The 9580-nt window shown below is 36.6% G+C and overlaps 1 long non-coding RNA gene across 1 annotated transcript; it reads left to right on the top strand.

Annotated features, from left to right (window-relative positions):
• Positions 1–4330: 4330 nt before the first annotated feature.
• LOC107079432 (uncharacterized) lies at positions 4331–9297 on the top strand. The gene is made up of 3 exons (XR_001480388.2): positions 4331–4530; positions 5177–5296; positions 9114–9297. It is a non-coding gene; the product is annotated as an uncharacterized lncRNA (long non-coding RNA).
• Positions 9298–9580: the final 283 nt, after the last annotated feature.

Here is a 9580-nt window from a genome sequence, read left to right as displayed (position 1 = left end):
AAAACTACCAGCAGAGCTGTACATGAGTGGATGGCTAGGCAGATGAAAGATGTCTGTAATGACTTTGATGAGCTGTGTAAAGCACTTATCCAAAAATACAGTGCATTTATTGACCCGGCTGCCATAGCCGCCACCCTTAAAGTTAAGCACGAGAGTCCCCTCGCGAATATTACTATAGACTTAGATGAACTTATTTTGCAGGGCAAAATGATGAGGGTTGTGAAGAGAACACAAATTCAAGGGTTTATTCATTGCCAATCTCCACCCATCAGTCAGAAAGATGATCGTAATGCCCACGGATGCACAGACCAAGGAAATGACTGATATTAGGAGATTGGTGCAGAAAGCCTGGGAGTATGATGTCCAAAGTCGCTCCGAGCAAAAAGCTGTTAAAGCGACTGTGTTCGCTATCAGAGCCAGCAAGGTTAACTCCCTCCTGCTCGAAGGAGCACAGGCTCCTGAGCTGGCTAAGCCTCAGCACACAGCAGGCACACAGGACCGCATCCAGCGTCCTAACTACTGTGAGAACACTGGGGGAGGGAAAGGGCTAGAAAAGGCTAAGCAAAAAGACTCAATAGCCGCCCACATGGCCAGGCTTGAACAGGCTTCCGGAAGTGTGAATGAGCTAGAATTCACCTCAGGAGAGTGGGCCATGCCACTCTCCACTGGAGGCGGTGGAGACCCGCCCCCTCCCCCTCTCTCAGTCTATCTGATTGAGCGGAAGGGTTCCTGCCTGGATGTGGAACCTTTGGTTAATCACCTGAAGGGTAAATTGTGGGATCAGGTTAAGGCCCCTAAGCCTTCTGTACAGAAGAAAAGGGGGGCCAAGAGGCAGAATGTGCTCACACAGTGCCCACCGAACACAGAAGCCCATGCGGAGATTCCTTCTGTTCTCTCTGGACAAGAAATAAAAATATTCTCTTGTTTCCCAGATATACAGGGTAGTCCTGCCCCGGCCGAGGTCCCAACAGCCTCCATGCCACAGGAGCGGTGCTCCAAGCAGTCGCCTGATCCACCAGATAAAGCATACCCCTTTTACATCCCTAAAGAGGAGCAGATCTCCCAAACTGGTGATGAAAAGGAGCTTTCCCTGTGTACCCTAACGTTGATTCCTAACGTAAGTGATCACCAACTGCTCTGGGATTAAAACATATTTCTTTTGTTTTATTAACATTCAAAATTAGGCTATTTTTGCATGTTTTGGTTTTATATCAATACATTTTATATTATATATTTAGAATCCATGGGTGAGACTGTAATTATTCATTACTATTAGTCCTTAAGCACTCTCACAGTTTACTGTTACAATTTAGTAAATTAAAACACCACATCACCTACAAAAAGGATAATTGAAGAAAAAATGTCAAATCCTTTCACATTTATTTTATTTTTTTATTTTTGTTAAAATAATTTTTGTTAACCACACAATAAGAAACTACCAAAGTCTATATTTTCTACATATATATTACACTTTTGTCAATGTTTTCTCAGAGAAAGCCCAATCTTGATTAATAATAAAAATCTTAACATTATTTGAATATCAGCAAGACTGCAGAAAAATTTGGAAAACCACTAAAGGGATACAGAACATTTTTTTTCAAACTGATTGATATGGCTGTGTTGAATGGCTGCATAATTTGCAAAACAGCTATGGCACTAAAAAAATGGTACATTCAGCAACTACCCTATGAGCTGTATTAAGCTTCTGGTGAGTTTATGGGACAGATGGATGGAAAACATGATCACCCTGAGTGGAGATACCATTTTATTTCTGTACTTTTTATTATTTCATTATTTATGTCTATAAACTAAGTAAATATTAACATAAAGATATTTGATTTATGTTCACTGAATGTAAAACACCTCATTGTGTAGTTCCATGCTTCCAAGAATACCACAGACTGAAATACTATCAATTTTCGAATTCACTCTGCCCCTTCTTTATATTGACATGGTTATTATATCACTTGGTATCAGTAGTATCTGCTACTGTTGTAAATAGGAAAGACGTTACAATGTTTTTTGGTCTAAAAATGTTTTTATTGATTGTACATCATTCCACTGTCCTGCTCCCTGTTTCTTTATAATAAAACCATTTTTGGTTTATTCAAATTATTATAAGTTATTATTAGTTATTTAGCTGACACTTTTATCCAAAGCAACATACTGTTGCCTTTTGCACAGCTGGGCATTTTACTGGTACAATTAGAATAAAGTACCTTATTTGGTGGCACAACAGCAGTGTTACACCCAGGATTTCTATTTCTGTCTCTGTTGTCAAGCAGCTTATTATACTTTCAAAATGTAATGCATAGTATAATTCAATGGATATTGAATGCAATTTCTTTTCCAAGGAAAAAAAAAGCAGCAGCTCTTTTCACTATAGATACCCTGATCTAAACATATCAGTAATATTAAGGAGAAATAGACCTTATCATATGGGCCAAATGTTTCATTTGAATGCAAACTGTATAAAGGTATTTGACCTAATAGTCCGGTTCTCTGTTTCTCAGTTGTCTCATTCAATAAATGAAGTAAAATATAAATTACAATTGTAACTTACTCTGGAAGTAACATTTGCCAAGCAGTATAAGAAAAAAAAGATATACTGAATTGGTCACATAACTCTCTGTCTCACTATAATCATAACCACATCTCTTTGGGAGGTTCCATCACATGCTAAATTACATACCCTTGATATCCTCCCATGTTGGATCAGTATAACATAATGGCTGTCTCTCAGAATTGTGTCTGTGGCTTATCGACACTAGAGAGACTAAGTGCAGACATTTGCACAAGATTGTAATAGATACCGTATATGTCATGAAACTGGATTTCTTTTGATTTCTCTAAAAACAAGTAGTGAACACAGCAGATGTTGTCTAGTATTGTGATATTATCAGAATATTCTAGTCTTGTGGTAAGACCAGTTCTTCTTAGAGGTCAGTTTCAAATGAGATTATCTTAGGTAAGTTTAAGAATTGGCACCAAAATGTGAATCTGATAAAGCTCGGAGCTTGCCTCCTGCTCATTACCCCATTACAAATATAGAGTATAAAGTATTTGTATTTCCCAGGGGAAATACAGTAGGTAAACCACAACCTTTTCCCAATAGAGCACTAGAGGTGCGAGCTCTTAGAGAGTTGGAGCAAATATTACCCACTAGCTCACGCTATGGGAACCTCATTAAGAATTAGACAAACACATAAAAACATGGGTAAGCAAGTAAATTATGTACCATGTTTTAGAGCGTTGGTGATTTTATTTTACGAGGTTTGGCTTAACTTCACACTGACACCCAGTATTCATATAGTTTGTGTGGTTAGTGTGGGTAGATCTTCTTTTGTCTTGCTGCTTGTTAAAGGGGACTCATCACATGTGGGTGAAGATGTGGTATACCACAGCTAGTGGCTAATGGCATCTTCCAAAGTAAAATGGCGGAGTGTTTTTTCTTTTCTTCTAAAAGAAAAAGAAAAAAAGGAAGATGCTTTAGTAGTTATGACTCAGTCGGAAGGAAAAAACTAATAGTGCCCACGAAGTAGAATGGGTGGCTTAAGACCCTCTAGGCCAACACAGGTTGTGAGTCAAGGGGACACTGAAGTAAAATTGGGTCAATCAGCACATGGGTTATAGAAAATTACTGCAGTAGATGATTTTGAAGCATAACTTTTAGCTTTCAAGTATACAGAAGTTGGTTAGTTTGACAAAGAGATCAGTGGACAAAGATCATTGTATCCTTTTTTAATCATCAAATATGAAAAGCTTATTTTGATCTATGAGCTGAGTGATGCTTCAAAATATGTTATACTGAAACACAGAACACTGGCTAGGGTGAGCATCTCAAGTCATCGATGAAGCAATTGTTTTGTGTATTGAAATATTGATCATGGGTGTCAGCCAGCTGACATATGTTTGATCTGAAACATCTAGCCAGCAAAGTTGGTCGAGTTATTGGTATCAGGCGCATACATCACGAACCTCTCTCCTCATTGGAGACTGTAAAGAATAATTTGACACCTAAATGGTTAATGATTTTAGCCATGAAAGAGTAATCTGGTAGAAGATACCAGAAAGCAAACAGGATAGGAATCTCTGTGAACAGGAATAGGAAACATGGAAAAGGCTTAAAGAAAAAGGGTTTTAAAAAGAATAAAAGTTATACCCGAGTGACTTAAAACCCAACATAGTTCATTTGAGAATAAGTTTCCAAAAATAAATATATGTGTGGAAAGGGTGGGGGGGTCATACCTGAGAAGTGTATGTAGGGTTTGTCACAACAGAGCCCTTAGACTCCAATGTCATTCAGTTCCAGATGGCTTCTGGTATAAATAGCTGATACAAGGCTGTGTACATTGAGCACAGGGTTCTTTGAGGTGACATTCTTATTGGCAGACAGAACATAAAACCAATTCAGGAACTGGATATTACTGTTTTCTGTGGAGATGTGAGATATTATATATACTGTATTGAATAAAAATAGAAACTGCTGGATGAGATCCTCATCACTTTGAAAAAATCAAAAGAACTACGGTAGGTGATTCAAAAAGCCTCTTGTCATTTACAAACATTCTTATGCTCTTAATGGAGTGATTTATGTAACATATATAGTATTCAAGAAGAGCCATTTCTGTACAATACAGTATAAGTCTTACACATGTATCATATATGTTTGTCTTTATATCTGTATGTTTAATCAGAATATTGAGAATAAATGTATAATGCATTCATTTTCATAAATGTAAATGACACTGCTAGGATGTCTATATGAACATCTGCAATACCAATGTAAATATTAATGTATTGTTATCCGTTTTTATATTCTCCCCTGTCTGTTGAAGAAAGAATTAATCAGTTATAAGCAATATAATTAAAATGCCATCAAATGGCACACTGGAGAATAACTCAGTGAGGCATATTCATTTAATCAAGAAAGAGGATATTTATCAGACTTCATGATCGTCAAATTAGCTATTCTTTATTTTTTTTCATCAGATTTCTGAGGCTATGACCCATTAAAATGTTGTGTTATTGCAAATAAGGGCTTTTATTAAAACAAGTCATACAGAGTTTCAAGATAATTCTGTCCATCTGTCCTTTATGTAAAATTATTTTATTATTATTATTAATGACGTTGATACACAGATGCATTAATCTTTTATCTTAACACTTTGGCCAGAAAACTGCAATGTTTAGCAGCACCATCAGTGACCTGAAGCATTCTAGCATGCCTGTGATGCATCTGACATCTGCAAGTTGCTGCTTGTATACTTCAAGAAAATCTTTGATTCAGGAAAAGGTGAGTAAGGCAGATGTGTCATAGTGTACAATCTTAAAGATTGAAGTACAAGTTTTGCTTCTGGGTATAGCCTTCAAAGTTCAGCAGTACAGTAATGAGATGCTTTAACCAGCTGTCTCACCTTTCTTTTAACAGTATGACAGTTTTGTGTTAAATATAAATGTCATTCCTCATATTCACAACCCACATTTGTGATGGCTTGAGCAAACTGTGAGATGTCAAAATTGAAATCTAAACCCACCCAGTCATAAGAACAAAAATGACTTTTTGCTGTCAATACTTGTACAATATTAGTTACGATAATTTCTTGCAACAATAGAATCAGATTTATACAGTGATAAAATGTTTTCATCAAACATTTGCTTCTAATACCCTTTGTATTAGACTAGAGATCATGAAACCTTTAGTTGTAGCTCCATGGATATCTATGTACATGACATAACAGAACAGCTGGCGACCATTTACATAAACATAACACAAGGACCAAAAAAAGTAGCTTTAAGGCATTAATTATTAAGAAAATACTACATTCTCATGCATTCATGCCTGTAATTATTGTGCATGCAAAAGCACGGAACTAATTACAGATGCAGCCATTCAAAATGTGCGGCACAAACATGTACCGCGGGCATTTGGCTACGTCATCGCGCGGTACGTGATTGGTTGACTGACAGGGGCACTCATGGTGCTAAAAAAGATTTAAATGTCTTTACTATGCCCGTTTTAGTATTGAATATTTATATGTAATTTTACCGCTGAAGGGAAATCTTAGTAGCTGACCATAAAAAGAATAGGAGCATAATGCGTGTGAAGGCCATAAACGATATTAATTTTGGAACATAAACATACAGTATTACAGTATCTTAACTGTATATGGCTGGTCTAGGTACTTTAAAGAAAAAATACACACCAGTATTCCATTTCTCCTTAAACATTTTAAGCATCAAAGTTTTATGAAACAGTATGGAATCGCGTATCTAAAGAAATTAATAATGATATAATTATATTCATGTACTGCAACACAAGAATAGTATATGCTGTACAATATCTGTTGATACTGTATGTGTAAGGCTGTTTCACCATTTGTCATGCGTCTGTGCAAGTGGCGCGGTGGTCTAAGTGCCTGACTTCTAAGCGAGAGGTTGGCTGTTTAAATCCAGCTAGCGCCATCAGTTTTCTTTTAACAAATAAAAATTTATTCGAAAAACTAAAATAGCTAATATTATTGGCATAATATTGACAGTGATAAGTTCTTGTTTTGTGGTGGGTTTAGCAGTTTTCCGAACATAGTCTTTCAGTGAATGCCATAACATCTCTATTGGATTTAAATCTGGGGATTCGGCTGGAGTTTTCACCCAGTACACTCCTTCTGCTTTAAGTATGCTGGTCAAATGTTCAGAGGTCAAATTCTTCCAGGACGACGGCACTGAAAATATTTTGCGCGCCCTCTCTTTAAAGCCCTGGCCAAATATGAAGACAGTACGTACAGTTATAATTCAAACGGAATTAAAAACTACACATCCCAGTTACCATGGTGGTGCTTGTGATCATTATGTTTAACCAATGAAACAGGGTGAAAAATCAGTCACATGACTTTGGGGCTGAGTTTCAAAAGCTTAACCTATCAGCAACAAAGCAAAATCTACACAATAGGCTACCTCAAACTGTCAGTTACAAGACTGTGTATGTCGCTTAAGCCACTCCTATTTGGCATTTTAGTTATGGAGGCGGAAAGACACCCCCCCGGGTGCCTGACTTGTCGCCATTGTTAACCGTTCCGTGTCCGAATCGCAGAAGGTACACGTATGTAGAAAAGTTAATCCCAGCTACAATACATATATATTTTTGTGGTAAGAGGGAGCAAAACATCAGTATTTACTGCTAGTAATTAGTTTAGGATTAATAGTTGAAATCTGAGCCTAAATATAAAGTTAAAATCTCGACAAAGCCATGTAGGAAATTCGCACACAGAAATACAGAGAAAATAAATCCTTTCTGACATCTAAAATCAGTTTCGATCAAGGTCTCCAAAACAAACAAGAAAAAGAGCATTTTCAGAGGGCAATTATGCTGTGTTTATGTAGAATAATGATTTATGAGCAATCTAATTTCTTATTCATTTAAAACAGTGAAATGTCAGCTGCAAAAGATCGCACCAGAGACAACACTATCTCTGCCTGTCATAGATGTTCGGGAAAAGGGTGAATAAAGTCATGTCAAGTACAATAATTTGGTGATCAATAATAACAGTTGTTCATTCTACAAATAAAGGCAAATGAAAATTCAGGACAAAAGTGCTAGAGGTGTAAAAAATACAAAAATGCACATGAGCAAAATGTTTTAGAAATGGAGCAGGTGTTACTTTGAAATAAGCAAACAGAAAAAACAGAAAAAAAGCCATGACTATATGTAGTGCAGAAGAGGGATGCAGGAACACTTGCTTAGATATACAAAATCACAAAAAGGTGTGTTACAAAAGAACAGGTAAACATGTTCATCATGTACACGAAAATATACATCAATTTCCCTTCGGGATCCATAAAGTCTTATCGATTTCTAAACATGAAACAGAGTGAGGAATCAGAAAATTAGCATCCATAAAAAACAGCAATTCTGTCAGTGTGCCTTAAATGAATTAATAGCAAACATGGTTTCATGGAGGGCTTCTCAGATAGTTGGGCATTCAGGTAGATTGCCAGGTGAAAGGATTTGTAAATATATTTTGTTAAAGCAAGTCAGTTTTACAAAACACATAAAATACATATTTCCAAGAACGTTTAGCCCTTGTCACTAATGAAACCACTAAATAAAGACATAAATATAGAAATCTAAAGATTTTTTTATTCAATGTTGGTAGCAGGATGAACTGTCAGGTTGAGCTAAGTGTACAGTATATTTTGTCGCAGAGTTGCTGCAAGATGTTAACAGTCAAAGAAGGTATTTAGAAATGAGTCATTTCAAGAAGAAAATTTTCAGAATAATTGTAAATCTAGCAGGATAGAGAAAGCACAGAAAATAGGCAGTTAGATTAATCATATTAGTATGAAAAGCCATTTAGCAAAGAGGGAATGAGAAGAGTGATAAACTAGTATACTTTAGATCTTTTTTTTCTGAGCCAGGGAAAATCTGATCATGTTTCTCTAGAACAATAATAAAAAACTTTATTTTATACAGTATATCACCTTTAAAAGTGGCATCTCAAAGCAATACTGTAGATGTAAAAACAGTTATAAGGACCACAGATTACAAAGTAAATACATATAAGAAAGACAAGCAGTTGGAAGTGCTACCAAAATTAGAAAATGAAGCAGATACAGACACTAAGTCTTCTGAAAAGAAAGGTTTTGAGGTTAGATTTAAATGCACTCAGGGTATGTGACTGATATCACTGGGGATACAAATCCAGAGCTCTTGGGTGCAGCTAGAGAAGGTCCTGTCACCCACAGAATGTAGATGCTCTTGAGGACAGCTAGAAGACCAGAGTCAGATGGATAAAGGTGGGGAGTAGACAGATAATAAGCCATATACTGTAGGTACTGAATGAGGATGAGGATTTTGAAAATGACTCGAAACCTGATAGGTTACCAGTGCAAGGACTTGAAAACAGGTGCGTCCCTGATAGGATTCTTGCTGTCATATTCTGAACATATTAAATTAATTTTAAAAACTAAGTTATAAATGAAGACGCGATTGCTGCCATAAGCGCTACAGGCAGCAGAACGTTCGTTCTGAACTGCTGAACTCTATACGCTACATAAAGGCGCTATACAAAGGTACTGATTCTTATGGAATGTGTTTTATTTCTTCTTTTTTTCAGCACAGAATAAACCTATTACTTGATTCTTATGGAAGCCCGGCTCCTCCAGGGATAAAAAAAAACATGGAATCGCGTATCTAAAGAAGTAACGACATGTCTTGCGTTGTACAGCTTTTCAGCTAAATATATTTATCACGACAGCCGGCTGGCTGTGCCAAAAAATAAATAAAAACTGGTATGACAACTCTTAAGCATACTGTGGTTTTTGTTAACACAAGTTTATCAGTCAAAAGACAACGGGCATTCTCAGAGTAGAATAGTTGTGCTTTCCCCCTTCCCCCTTTCCCCCTTCCCCCACGTAAAGACAGACAAATGTTTTCACTGCCTATTCAGCTACAGGCTACAGGTGCGCGAAAAAGCTACAGGCCTGCCAATTGTAATCGTTTTTATTTTTAAATATATTTTAACAAAGTCATGTTCCATAAAAGTACGGTAATTAAAAACAATACTTTCGTTGGAGTTTAAAT

This window comes from Lepisosteus oculatus, chromosome 15 (assembly GCF_040954835.1).
Source record: "Lepisosteus oculatus isolate fLepOcu1 chromosome 15, fLepOcu1.hap2, whole genome shotgun sequence".
Lineage (NCBI taxonomy): Eukaryota > Metazoa > Chordata > Actinopteri > Semionotiformes > Lepisosteidae > Lepisosteus > Lepisosteus oculatus.
The sequence above is the reverse complement of the archived record's forward strand: the minus strand, read 5'-3'. Positions and strand labels throughout refer to the sequence as shown.